The following is a 12,923-nucleotide window of genomic DNA, read 5'->3' on the forward strand; positions in this document are numbered from 1 at the left end:
GCAACCCTACTCTCAGGCTCCTTATACCGCTTGACTGGAGGAGGCGAAGAATCGGCGCCCTGAACGCCTCTTTAAGGGACGCGAAACGGGCGAATCTCGCCAAGAGCGCCGTGCGACCGGAGACGAATCGCTTGAATCATTTGAAAGGCGTCTGACCGCAACACCTTTCCAACGCTTAACCAGCCCCCCTGTTGAGGCGCAACAGGCTCAACAAGAGAGGCGCCTGTCTGTGGGGCAAATCCCGATCGACTCCCTTGGACTTCCGGTATGTCTTCTCCCCGGTGCGGGGGAGCTGGACAGTGACCTTTGTCTAGGAGACGTAGTCAGGACAGACAGACGCACCCTCAACTACACTCTTACCTGAGGCCGCTTTCTCCAAAAACGTCTTAACTGAATTACCAAGTTGCAAAAACCGTATTCGCTAGTACCGAAAATTTCTGATCTAACCTCGATTCCAGACTGGCAATGGTGTCGGAAGAAACTACACACTGAAGCCGGAGAATGGGGATTAGTAGGAGGAATAGGAGGTGTAGTTAAAGGAGACATAACAATTGAGGAGAAACAGAAGGAACAGATGCATCGCAAGACGAAGCAGAGCTAAGTCTACTTTCCCTAAGCGCTGCTTTTCTAATTCTGTCTTTAGCTAATTTCTCCGAGTATGAACTAAAAAACTTCCATGAGAATCAGTCCAATCACTACACTCGTTACATGTTCGATCTGCTGAACAAACCTGTCCCCTACATTAACACATTAGTGTGAGAATCATACTCTAGCTTGGATAATCTAGTTTTACATCCTGAGATGCAAAACCTAACTCCCGACGGACTAGAATCCGACATGGCAACGCTAAATAAAAGCAAAATAACAACAACGCCAAAAAAGAGTACTTCACAATTCCGAAGATCAAATCCACAAGAAAAAAGCGAAGCAAAGTTATCCAACCGCACCGACCACCGATGTTCACCGACGCCGGCAGAAAAGAATTGGATTCACCTGGGCAGTTGTACCTGGTTCTCCCGCGAGTGGAGGGAGATGACGTCATCACCACCAGTGTTGGCGACGCCGACGCGCTAAATTTGAATTTAGTATCCTGCCGCTCGTGGAAATCACGGCTCTATAATTGTTCGGTTAAGACACTACAATAAAAGTGGTTTGTTTTTACCTCCCAGTCGCGCGGCGCGCGACGATTCGGACAGCAGTTTAACTACCGTTCTCCCTTGTTCGAAGCTTACGACCGTTCCAGCTGCCGCTAGCTACTTCCTATTGTTAAAGGACCGAGGGTTTGTATTACGTATCGGAACAATCTATCTTTCTCAAGTTTCCTTACATAAGAAGCCAAGGTCTTCCATTCCACTTCCGTTAAACCCTCACATTCCAGACAGGTGTTAGTCGCAGAACAATCATTCCCCCTACATTTTTTACAGACCGTGTGAGGATCCACCGATGCTTTCGGTAGCCTCACCTTACATTCTTCTTTCGTAAACACTCTAAATACAGGTACCACGTCAGACATTTTAAAGAGTATCCAAACCAAAATCAAAAAAACGGTCCACGATAAGCGTATGCCAAAACCAAGATCAATGTACATCACCAAAGGTCAAACAGATAATCCTCGGCCAACGAGAAAAGAATTCCAAAGCAGGAGGTACCAACAACGGTGTTGTTGCTACCGGCGACAGAAAAATTCTGGTTAGAAAACGGGAATGGTTCCTATTCCCGCCACCCAGCGGCGGGAGTGGGCTGGTCACCTGACCTACCTGTCGCGTGTGCCGTGAGTTTTGAATTCTGTCGGGACTATAGCTAAGTATATATCTGCCGGGGAAGTTGCATGTACAAAATGTTCTAATAATAAGGTCAAATTTTAACAAAGAAATTGGTATGCGTGAGAAATGCATTCTAAATGATGGAACAAAAATAGCCAGACGTGAATAATGGAAAGAGAGGGGGAGTGACTTGTGTACAAATCATGTATAAATCATGTATGAAATATCCCCAAGCAGCCTCCAATTTTACGTCACTGCCAGAAAGGTATGAAACGTCCTAAAACCACCTTCTAGTCACACCCCGTAGTCATTTTCAGGGGTCTGCCCTCAATTATAATGTAATATTGCAAGATATATAGGGCAAAATTATGAAGTGAGATCACATCAAAACACATATTAAACAAATACTACGATAAACGGAACAGAAATAAAAACTTGAAATAATATATCATGATTATAAAACAAATGAGAAAAAAAGAATATATGTAACTCAATGTATGAATCCCCCAAATTCTTCACTCAGTCCTACCACAATGTAAGGTTAATAGTAATTGCAACGTGATTGGTTAAATACATGTATCCCCCCAGAAACCCCCATTATTTCTCTCACTTAGGAGCCCTATAACATGTCGCATGCGCGGTAGCATCCGTCATCATAGTAGTAGTAGTTGGTGGACTTTGCTTGTGAAACGGCTCCATTATCGGTTTTTTGTTATCGCTTATTTTTGCTTGTATTTCTAGTTTCAAATGTCATAAATAAGAGGAAATAACAAAATAGCACTGCAAAACCTTCCCTCAAGTGTTTTACTCCACCCAAAATCCCGCATTCCCATCAGCCCCCCTTACCGTAGGATAGAGTTGAACGGCATAATTCTTCTGAGTGATTACCCCACCCAAAAACCTCACATTTCCATCGGGTCCATCTTACCGTAGGATAGAGTTCAAAGGTAAATTACGCGTTAATTACAGCCGACCGAAACAATATTACTTTAAACTCTTGTTCAGGAGGTAAAACTGTATAGTATAAAAATGTCAACTGCCGGTCTAGCTCGCCGTGGAATAGTTATATAGATCTACCGGCTAGGTAACAACATGGCAATCCAGTCTTTCTCCCCAATGATTTCCCCCCACCCAAAACCCCTCATTTCCAGAGGGTCCCCAACCATGTTGGGTATGAATGAGGTTAATAACAGGGTAAAATACCACTGCAAGACCAATTATCCGAAGAAAGACCACTTTTTCACTCGATATTTAATTGGTGAAACAACAATACAATTGAATATTTAAGCATACCATTCAAAAGAGTGAAATACAGTAATTGACAGACAATAAACACCACCACCCTCTCCATTAGCAACACTAAAAGTAGGAAAGATCAATGTCCAGGTAATACTAGGCTAATTGGTGCAGCGTTACTAGTAGTAGGTACTACCCTGTAGTTCTAGGGTAAACAACCGCATGGACTGGCCAACTCACCCACTACCGCGGCTAGGCCATCCTCCGAAAAAGTACTTTTAACACGTCCTGACACCGGAGATGGTCATCAGTCATGAATAGTTGGTGGTGATAACAGGAGCTCAAGACCTCTACTCTCCTTTCGAAGTACTAGTAAGTATTTTCTCCAAAGTTAGAAATTAAGGCCATATTTTAAGATTTAAACAAAGGGTAATGAAAAGGGTGGCCAACGCAGTGCCCACAACCCCAAACCGCTTCCGAAGTTTTTACTTACAACTCCAAATATTTCGAAGATTTACGCCATCTCGATGTTTGCAGAGACGCTTGTGTCAACAAACTTCCCATTTCCTGTGCTAAATCTGCACACACCACTTGTACCCAAAGACGCTGGGGCACTCTCATCACAACAATCGAAACCTTGACCTCTAACCAGCACTTATTCGTACTTTTTCAAGGGGACTACGGCATTCTTTGCAATGTTTTGCGCCCTTCAATTGTTTATCAGTGTTGTCAATTGGTACTATATGTTTACCCTTCAAACTGGGTATAAGACTTACACAAAACCAGGGAAATAAGTGAAATTAGCGTATCTATTTGTAGTAATATATATACATATTACAGCAATTTTATCATTACTGCATTACTATGACTAGAATTCATGGAAACAGTTTGTAATTGCATCAGCGTATGTGTGACGCTCAGCTTGATGGGCAACGATGAGTCATTTTTCCTCGCGTCGTCTGCTCGTAAGTATAGGGTAAAAAACCGCATGGTACAGGGGTGGACCATGTACGATCAATGTGTACAACCCCAAGGAAATACATTATAACGCGTCCTGATACCGGAGTAGAGGTCTTTAGCTCCGTTTCTCACCAACAACAAGTCGCGTCTGATGCCCATCTCCAATGTCAGGACGCGTTATAATGTACTTTTTTTGGGGTTGTACACATTGATCGTACATGGTTCACCCCTGTACCATGTGGTTTTTTACCCTACATCTGAAATATTTGTAATTTTTCGGGGTTAATTTGGTTGCAAAAAAGGGATAATAGACATGAATTAAATAAACATTTTGAAGTAAAGTTAAACTAAATAATGAGTAAAGTAAACAATTAAGGGAATAAAGCTTTGCACCTCATAATCAGTGTTATCGTCTGCTGCTCGTAACTGTTTGCAGCGTGAGTACTTAGGAACTAGGAACAGCAACATGGTTCAAGTGCAATGTGGAGTGAATTAAGACCAAAATGGGTATACTACCTATATCACATTGTGTTGACGAAACTTCAATCTTTTGAATGGTATGCTTAAAGTTGTAATTGTATTCTTGTTTCTCCAATTAGGTATATACCGAGTGAATAAGGCCTGGCCAGCGCGATGACAATGGATCGTCCGCGGTTGTTTACCTTCCTATGATGATTAACCAGGTCAGTTAGGTACATTTGGGGTGCTTTCGCTAGAGTTTGTTGAGTAACCTTTATTCTATCTAAGGTAGATCTAGGGTACCTATCCGCGGCAGCCCAGACTATTGGAAGTTTTTGCTGGTTGGAGAAATTATCAACGCCTACCCCCGTCTCTGCATAGGCTTAGTAGGTACTAGGCTACTACTCTAGACCTACCTAGATAACTTCATGCAAAGCAGTAAAAAATCAATTAAAAAATTACCTAATCTCTTTCAGATAATGCAGTGGATACTAATCTACGTCAGACTGGGTCATTCAGAATTGCTGTGAAGGGGTAGGATAGGTACCTACTACTGTATTAGGTAGTATACCCTAGTCTAGGCACTAAAATATCAAATTAGATTTAACATTCTAGCCTGAACACACACACACGGGTATATTATATACACATATACATATATAAGACTAAAATGTATACGTACACATTTCACAAGACGCACGTCAGCAATAGAGTAGGACCAGATGACACTCATGAATCCGGATTCCGGACTGAAAGTTTTGTTTTGCTTATGACTAGGGTTGTGTTTATTGTGATCATCATTCTTGGAAAATGCTGTCGGGAGCGTTTCTTCTGCATCATTTTTACACAAGGAGCACTCAAATGATTTTTTTTGTCCACCACCTTGTAGGTTTATGCTTAATAAGAGTTGCATCTCTCATAAAACCATTAAGTTTTTGCTAAAGACTCATTTCAGTAGCTGTGTAAATACTAGCCCTATATACCCTCCAAAATTCTAGGTTGAAATTACATGCTACTTATGCAGATGAATCTAATAAAAAGAATTTTTTTTCAGTAAGCTCTTCGTAGGCTCCAAATAAGAAGGGTGATGTTGCTTATGCACTCTGTTGTATTTAATTTTTGATAACATGTCTAAATTTTATATTCTATTCCACTGGCCCCTGTAAAATTCTATATCACTTTGCTTTATTTTTTCACAAATTTTCTTTCGTCTGTAATGCTTTATTTTTTCACAAATATCCTTTCATCTGTAACCCCCTTTATTTTATTTTTTCGTGTGACTCGTAATATCCTTCAAGCTTTATTGTCAAGCAGACATAATAATTTAGACAGAGTTTCAGTGATATAACATGATTCATATCAGTATAGCAATACCTACTCATCGCACTAGACACGTATCATACTTTCGTATGAAGTATCAGTCTGAGTCTTTCAATGATTTTTAGCAGGAAGCAACATTTACTGAATATCATTATTCTTAGTTATTATGAAGATTCGGCTCTTTAACCTTTGTCTATTCGTCCATTAGTGTATATTCTCTCCTCTTTACTTCTGCTGTCTTTAGATTAATTTTGAGTTCCAGCTCTTTAGATGTAGTATATAATTCATTCGTTAAGCAAACGTCATAAAATCTTGTGGTATGTTGTTGATGAAAACATCCTTTGCTTATCTAAGTTTGTCAAGTTTCTATTGATACTCAGATCGAAACAACTTCTCTTCCGTCTCCGTTCTTCGACCACATTATTCATCGTAAAATCTGTGAAATAGGTGTACAGTAAAGGAGAGAAACATTACCTTTGCAACTACTTTCTTGGATAGTTAGCTTTATATAATGTAACTGAAATGCCATAGTGACGAAATTGAAGAGAAATAAATAGTTGAAAAATAATAATATGACTTTCAAGTTCGTTTCATCCCGATGGAGTGTGAGGTTTTGATGACATGCATTTTAATGGGTGCAATGAACTCTCTCTCTCTCTCTCTCTCTCTCTCTCTCTCTCTCTCTCTCTCTCTCTCTCTCTCTCTCGTCTAGCTTCTTTCACCAGCCAATCTGCGACCCACGCCGGTGGACTAACAACTAGATGTAATTCAGTTCTTAGGTCAACATACATATAAGATTACAGGGAACACACCCACGTAATCCTTTTTCTTCGGTTCGAGACCTTCTTAATTTTGTTATTAAAATTTGGCCTTTAAAGTTATTCTTGTTACCTTGAAACCAAGGTCAAGATAATTGTTTGTGTGTGTGTGTGTGTGTGTGTGTGTGTGTGTGTGTGTGTGTGTGTGGTGTGGAAAATAACCACCAACTTCATTGGCACATTACATACTTCACAATCGTAAATGTAAATGTTGCCCTTTTTCTACAATCTTGAAAATAAGTCGGCTTCAAAACATTTTGGGAACTACCCACCTTGCCTACTTATTAAATTGCATCAACACCAGAGAAACAAGAAAATTGTGATCATTATTGACAGGAGATCTTATAAAGAAAGGACAGAATAAAAAAAAGAAATGCCTAAAGTAGTGCCATCGTCGCATTAGTAGCAGGTGAAGAATGCAACTAATACACGATATTGTCGAATATAATAATATGAAAATAATAATAATAGTAATTTGCTTTGCCTTTGCTTACGTCACAGTGCTTCAGAAATCATTATTTACCAAAATGGTCACGTATCCATGTGTAACTCCAAGGTCTTGTTTATTTTATTCTTCATCTTTTAGTCTTTGAACTATACACAAAATGTAATGTTTCATAGGTGTGACGTTTAATATACTTTCTATATTTATTACTTTTTGTATTTTATAGATTTTTTTCCAAATCTGAAAATTCACAAAAAAAGATAAAAATATAGAAAGAGCTGATGTTTTGGTACAGATAACGGTACAGAGAAAATAAGATTATAAAGAGCAAATAAAAAAGAAGGAAAAAAAGTTATCCGGCACGAAGACTATGAGATAACAAAAAAAGGCGATAAAAATCCGGCACGAAGACTATGAGATAACAAAAAAAGGCGATAAAAATGCAAAAATAACTGTTGCTAAACAAAAGGATCATTATAAAAAGGCAAGGAATCAACCGGGTAAGGAAGATGAAATGAAGATTAGCGGGAAAGGGAGGGGAAGCAGAAGAATTAATAGAAGAATGAGAATGTTTGCCTGGTTGGAATTTGGGGGCGGGTCACCATTTACATTCAAGTCAAAATATTTAATCATTCTTGATCAACGAAGTTGTCTGTCATTTCTTCTCCAAGGTGCAGAATTATCATACCAGCAAGAAAAACAAATGCGAAAAAGGAAGAAATAGAAATAGAGATAGAAAGTATGGAGAAGTTGAGTTTTGAAAATGGCGTGAACACAGCGCTGTGGCTGTATAGTAAGGACGGAAATCCGTATCCCTCAAACACATCCTGTGTCGGCATGAGTAACTCATAGTTGTAGTTTGAGCATCCGCGCACGTCCTTCCATAACTTATTTGGTCAGGAATTCTGCTCTAAATTTGGAGGCTATTAACCCATCGACGAACCCAAGAACATTACAAAATATGAATCCTGGTTAGAAACGACTCTCCATCTCGAGGTATATTCTGCGGACCTTGGACCCACTCAATAAGTCGTCGGACGGTCGGGCGTCGTGTTTACGGATGGTCTTTAAGGAAATAAGCGATAAGAGAATGCGGAGGAGGGCAGGTAGCTTATCAGGCAAAATTCACATCTATCTTTATGCGATATCAAGATGATGACGTAATGACATTCTTAAGTCACGAGGTACGAAAGCGTTCAGCCTATTTTTGAAAAGCAGAACCAGGGAGTTATGCTGTTTTTGGGAACACGTCCTCACCACAACTATAAGTATAGTAATTTAGATTAGCCTTGTTCTGGCATGTTCATGACAGCTGATTGGTTAAAACCATCCTCTCTCAATAAAACCTATGGAGCATAACTTGATGATGAATGGAGGTCAGAGGGGGTCATGAGTTACAGAAACTGCGCTTCCAATGAGCCTGTAGTTGTTTACTCTGAAAGACTTTACATTATATTAATTTGGTGTTGTTTACAGAGTACGCAAAGAATCAGTCTTAACAGAACGGCGTCGAACTTGGAAAAAAAAAAAATTGATTGGAGAAGACGCGCTTTAAGAGCGGCTCCCTCTTCAGTGTGTGTAGACACTAAAACCCGGTAGGCCTACTTAGGCGTTAATGTCTCCACATCGAAAGAGCATGACTCTCCGATATTGCATGTAGATTTCTAAACTACGTATATTTGTTCTCCAATTTGTGTGTGTTTTTTTCTTTGTAGGGAATCTATTTATCCGATGAATAGTAGTAGTAGTAGAATAAACCGAGACTCCCATTTACACCGGTGTAACTTTTGAAGTAAGGTGGTTAATGAAAATTCTCATTGACAATTACTCATCTTTTTCATTATGACACTATCCGTGATGGCTAGACGGCAGCGATACTATGTGTCCAATTCGAGATTAATGAGACAATCTTTGACGCTAAAATAAAAAGAAGAGAAAATGATAATAATATTGCAAAATATGTATGCTTAAACGAACAGCTCATCTCTTTAGGTATCATTACGATCTGCCTGAATGAGCAAAGTCCATACTGGCATAAAGCCGGTATATCTAGCAGCATCAAGTTACAAGTGGAATTAATTCATTGGAGTATATATATTTATATATATATATATATATATATATATATATATATATATATATATATATATATTATATATATACTCCATGCAATACATGCAACAAAGACGAGGAACCCGTTTAAAAGCTTGAAAGCCTTCCATATATATATTATATATATATATATATATATATATATATATATATATATATATATATATATATATATATATAATTATGGAAGGCTTTCATGATTTGAAGCAGGAAAGGCCTATTCATTCTGGGGATTTCTCTCTCTCTCTCTCTCTTTTAGTGCGGCTGTCATCTGAAATGAGCCAACATTCGTATGGAACAATACTTTATGCTGAACTTCAGCTGAAGACAATGCATTTTTGTGAAGTGAGATAAAACAGAAAGAGAATGAAAAACTTCTCTTACGGGGCAGTGTCAGCGTGACTTTTGTGAAGCAAGCTCAACACTAGTTTTTGGGAGACAGGCAATTAAGGTATCTCGGTAGAAGCAAGGTCCAGAGAAATTTTCTCTGTTGAGAGATAGCTTGTCTAAGCTGTCCAGACACGAACCTCTCTGATTTAAATCATTATTACCATTGTTGAGCAGAAAAAAAAGGATATAATTAGGGCGACCTATGCTGTATAATATAAATGAAAAGAGTCCCGGGAGGCGTCTGACATTCAGACAGGTTGAAAAGCTTTCCAATAATGGTAGAACGAAAGAATTGAAGCTTGTCGCACTAATATCATTTTTGTAGATAAGCGTAGGCTTACAAGTAATACATATCTAGTTTTTCATAAGATTTTCTATATTTTTAAATCCTGTGGAAAATGTCATAAATAACATTGAGTTTTGTACAATATATATAATCGTAAAAAAGCGTCACCTATGATAGAGAACCATGAAGAGAGGGTATGGTACGACATCGGTAACCAAACAATATTGATATATACTACTTTAAACTATCATACCCCCTTTTTTTTGATGAAGCAGAGTGCTGTTCGTGTACAGATATGCAAGTATTTATTGTTTTTTTGGTTTTCATTTGTCATTCATCAATTTTCCTTTCACTGTTTTATTTCGTTGCTACATGTGGGCGTTCTATTCCAGGATAAGCTTGTTTTGTGAGTTAATGGCATTTCAAACTTCTTCCACGAGACTTTTTCCTTAATTAGAATAGGCTAATACTAAAGACTCACGACGCTGTCCAATAAAACTAAGAGATAGGCCTGGCCCCTATTAAGTGAGTGTTTCTAATACTTCTACATGTGCTGCCTCACTTTCTCGACACCGATTCTCTCTTGAACTTATCTTGGAAGAGCTTGTCACTCTCTACTTGGTTGGTAAGACACACATGATACTTCTCTTCTGCTATGGCAGAAACGTCGCTTGATTTTACTAGGCGGTAAAAACGTTACAGATAACTTACGGAGCTCTACATGTTACCACCATACGCGTAACTCATCTCATGAACTCCGAATGCACGTCTACTCTAGTGTTTAATGTTAATGTCAAGGTCAGCAGGTACACTCCGTACACTGCAGCGCCATCATCGCTAATCATCAATTGTAGATATTCATCCTTGAAAAAAAAAGGACAGTCACCAGACATCCTCCCACGAGAAGGAAGATAACATTCATGTCCAACAATAGCCAGAACAGAACAAAGGGTTCATAGTTTGTTGACTCTTTCCGATAGGGGCTGCAGCTGAAGGTCAGAGAAAGAAAGGGAACCAATGCAAATTGAGGACACAGTGAAGATAAACGGTTCTTCCTTACAAATCCTTAAAAATGTTTATGTTTCCCATAAAGGTTTGGCGCTAGTAGGTAAATTTTTCTCTCTGCTATATAATTTTACAGTGTCAGTGCAACATTTGTGACCAAGGCTAGGGCCCTGCCTCAACATCATGTGGCGCCAGCTGCACAGATGATTGGCGCTTATTTTGCGATAATATTCTCGTGCGAGTGGAATTTAGGTGCTGACACAACTGTGCATAAATTACTAAAGACTCGAGATTTCGTTATTATTGACATTAAGGTATAAACTGACATCTCAAATAATTGAAAATCACAATGGTTTTCCTCGGTGATCTTAATTGTCAAAATTCTGGGCGCTTTTTTATTCTATTTATGCTCTATTCTGTGTCGAAAGACACAGAATAGCGTTACCAGATGCTTTTGATCATCCATTCACGGTTATGCATAGAGGTGTGTGAATATGTGTACTTATTCATAATTAAACCTAATAAAGTTGGTTACTAGTACTTGGATAAGAGACCATAAGGAAAGCCAAGGAAAACAGAAGACCGTTATATTCCGGATAGTACCTCCATCACTGTTCAATTTATATGTGTAACCTGGAATAAAAGCGTAAGCTTTCGTTTGTGACTGGCCAGCTTCTATCGTTATTTTTGCAAGGGAAACAGTAAACTGAAATAAAAGACCATATAAATAAAGAAGCCCTGTGAACTGAATGATTAGGAAATACCTTACAAAGAACAAACAACTTGTAAAATTCTAATCGAGTCCATTTAGTAGGTGCTATCGAGAGAATAAAAGTAATCGGTCTATTTTCAACTGAATTGCTCTTCACGGGATTAATTACACGTCTCTTAATCTCCCCTAAGTTCGACAGCTAATTTCCTTTTAACTAGTACATCTTTGCGGTGATGTGATATTTCGTCCTATATCTTTATAAAGGCGATATTTACCATCTCTCTCCCCAATTCTTTCAAAATTGTGTACGCAGTTCTTAACTTTAAAATTTAAACAGTCTGTCCCCGGTAATATTAATTCGAGTGCTTGGGTCCGAAAAATTATTTTTTTTTTCTTTTTATGAACAAGATAGTCTCGACTAATTCTCAACACGCATTATTACCGACGACAAAATTCAAAGCTAACATTTTCAAATTCACAAAAGAGCACATTAATTACTGTTTTTGAGTAGCCAGTATTAATTTTGTAAGTAATAGTACAATTATTACAAAGTGTTAAAAACATCATTTAAAGCCTAGTTAAAAATTATCCATGGTAATTTATAAATATTGTAGGTATATATTTTTGTAATATTTTGTAACATCTTACTTATGAAAATATGTAATATTTTTCTAATAAAAGTAGAAAAAAACATTTTCCTATGCAAATTAAACTCATAACATCAATTATGCATTTTCTTTTCGAGGTGCCGGAAGATGACTAATAACGAAAAATAAAGATATTTTCCTCAAATCATTATATTAAAGCAAAAAATTGTATTGACTTGTTGCCTCTAGCATTGGAAATCTATATTCTACAGTATTTAGATAATTAAAACACGAATATATCAGAATTTATTTATAATATATATATGTAATAGATGAAGTAGACAGTCATTATTTTAATGTAAATGCAGTTAATTTGATTTTCAGCACAAGCACTAACGTTTACCGCCATATTGTTTATTGACGGGAAGTAGTATTAAATGTTATAATGGAAAGGTTGAATAGAAGCAGGAGAGAACAAAGATGAGATGTGTATTTCTTTCAGGCATAACATCGCCATAAAAAAATAAGTTAGTAATAGAACGATGAAGAAGGCTAAAAATGATGGCCTTTAGTGCACACTTTGCCTGGACTGCAATCATTGCTTTGAGGGAGAAAGTCAGATGAGAGAAACAGGAGAGAGAGAGTAGGTTATGTAAGACTTAAAATTCAGTAGCAAAGCAATGCTCAGGTCATAGAATAAGAATTAAGCATAACGGTCCTAGTTTTTAGACATTAAATGGAGGAATGTACTTGACTATACATTCATCGCTGTTATAGGCTCAGTTAAGGAAGGTCCGCTCGTGAATGAATAGATAGGCGAAGCAACAAAC

The 12,923-nt window shown here is 38.0% G+C and overlaps 1 protein-coding gene across 2 annotated transcripts in view; it reads right to left on the minus strand.

The window, feature by feature from the left end:
• LOC135215606 (uncharacterized) overlaps window positions 1-12,923 on the minus strand; it is a 55,346-nt gene that overhangs the window by 41,184 nt on the left and 1,239 nt on the right. Inside the window, exon 1 of one of the 2 annotated variants that reach the window (XM_064250499.1) lies at window positions 5,101-5,237. The exons of the other annotated variant lie outside the window; for it this stretch is intronic. The gene's annotated coding sequence lies outside the window, so the exon portion shown is untranslated. Of the gene's footprint in view, window positions 1-5,100; window positions 5,238-12,923 lie in introns of those variants that run through there. 2 annotated transcript variants of the gene reach the window in all.

This window comes from Macrobrachium nipponense, chromosome 5 (genome assembly GCF_015104395.2).
Source record: "Macrobrachium nipponense isolate FS-2020 chromosome 5, ASM1510439v2, whole genome shotgun sequence".
Classification (NCBI taxonomy): Eukaryota; Metazoa; Arthropoda; class Malacostraca; order Decapoda; family Palaemonidae; genus Macrobrachium; species Macrobrachium nipponense.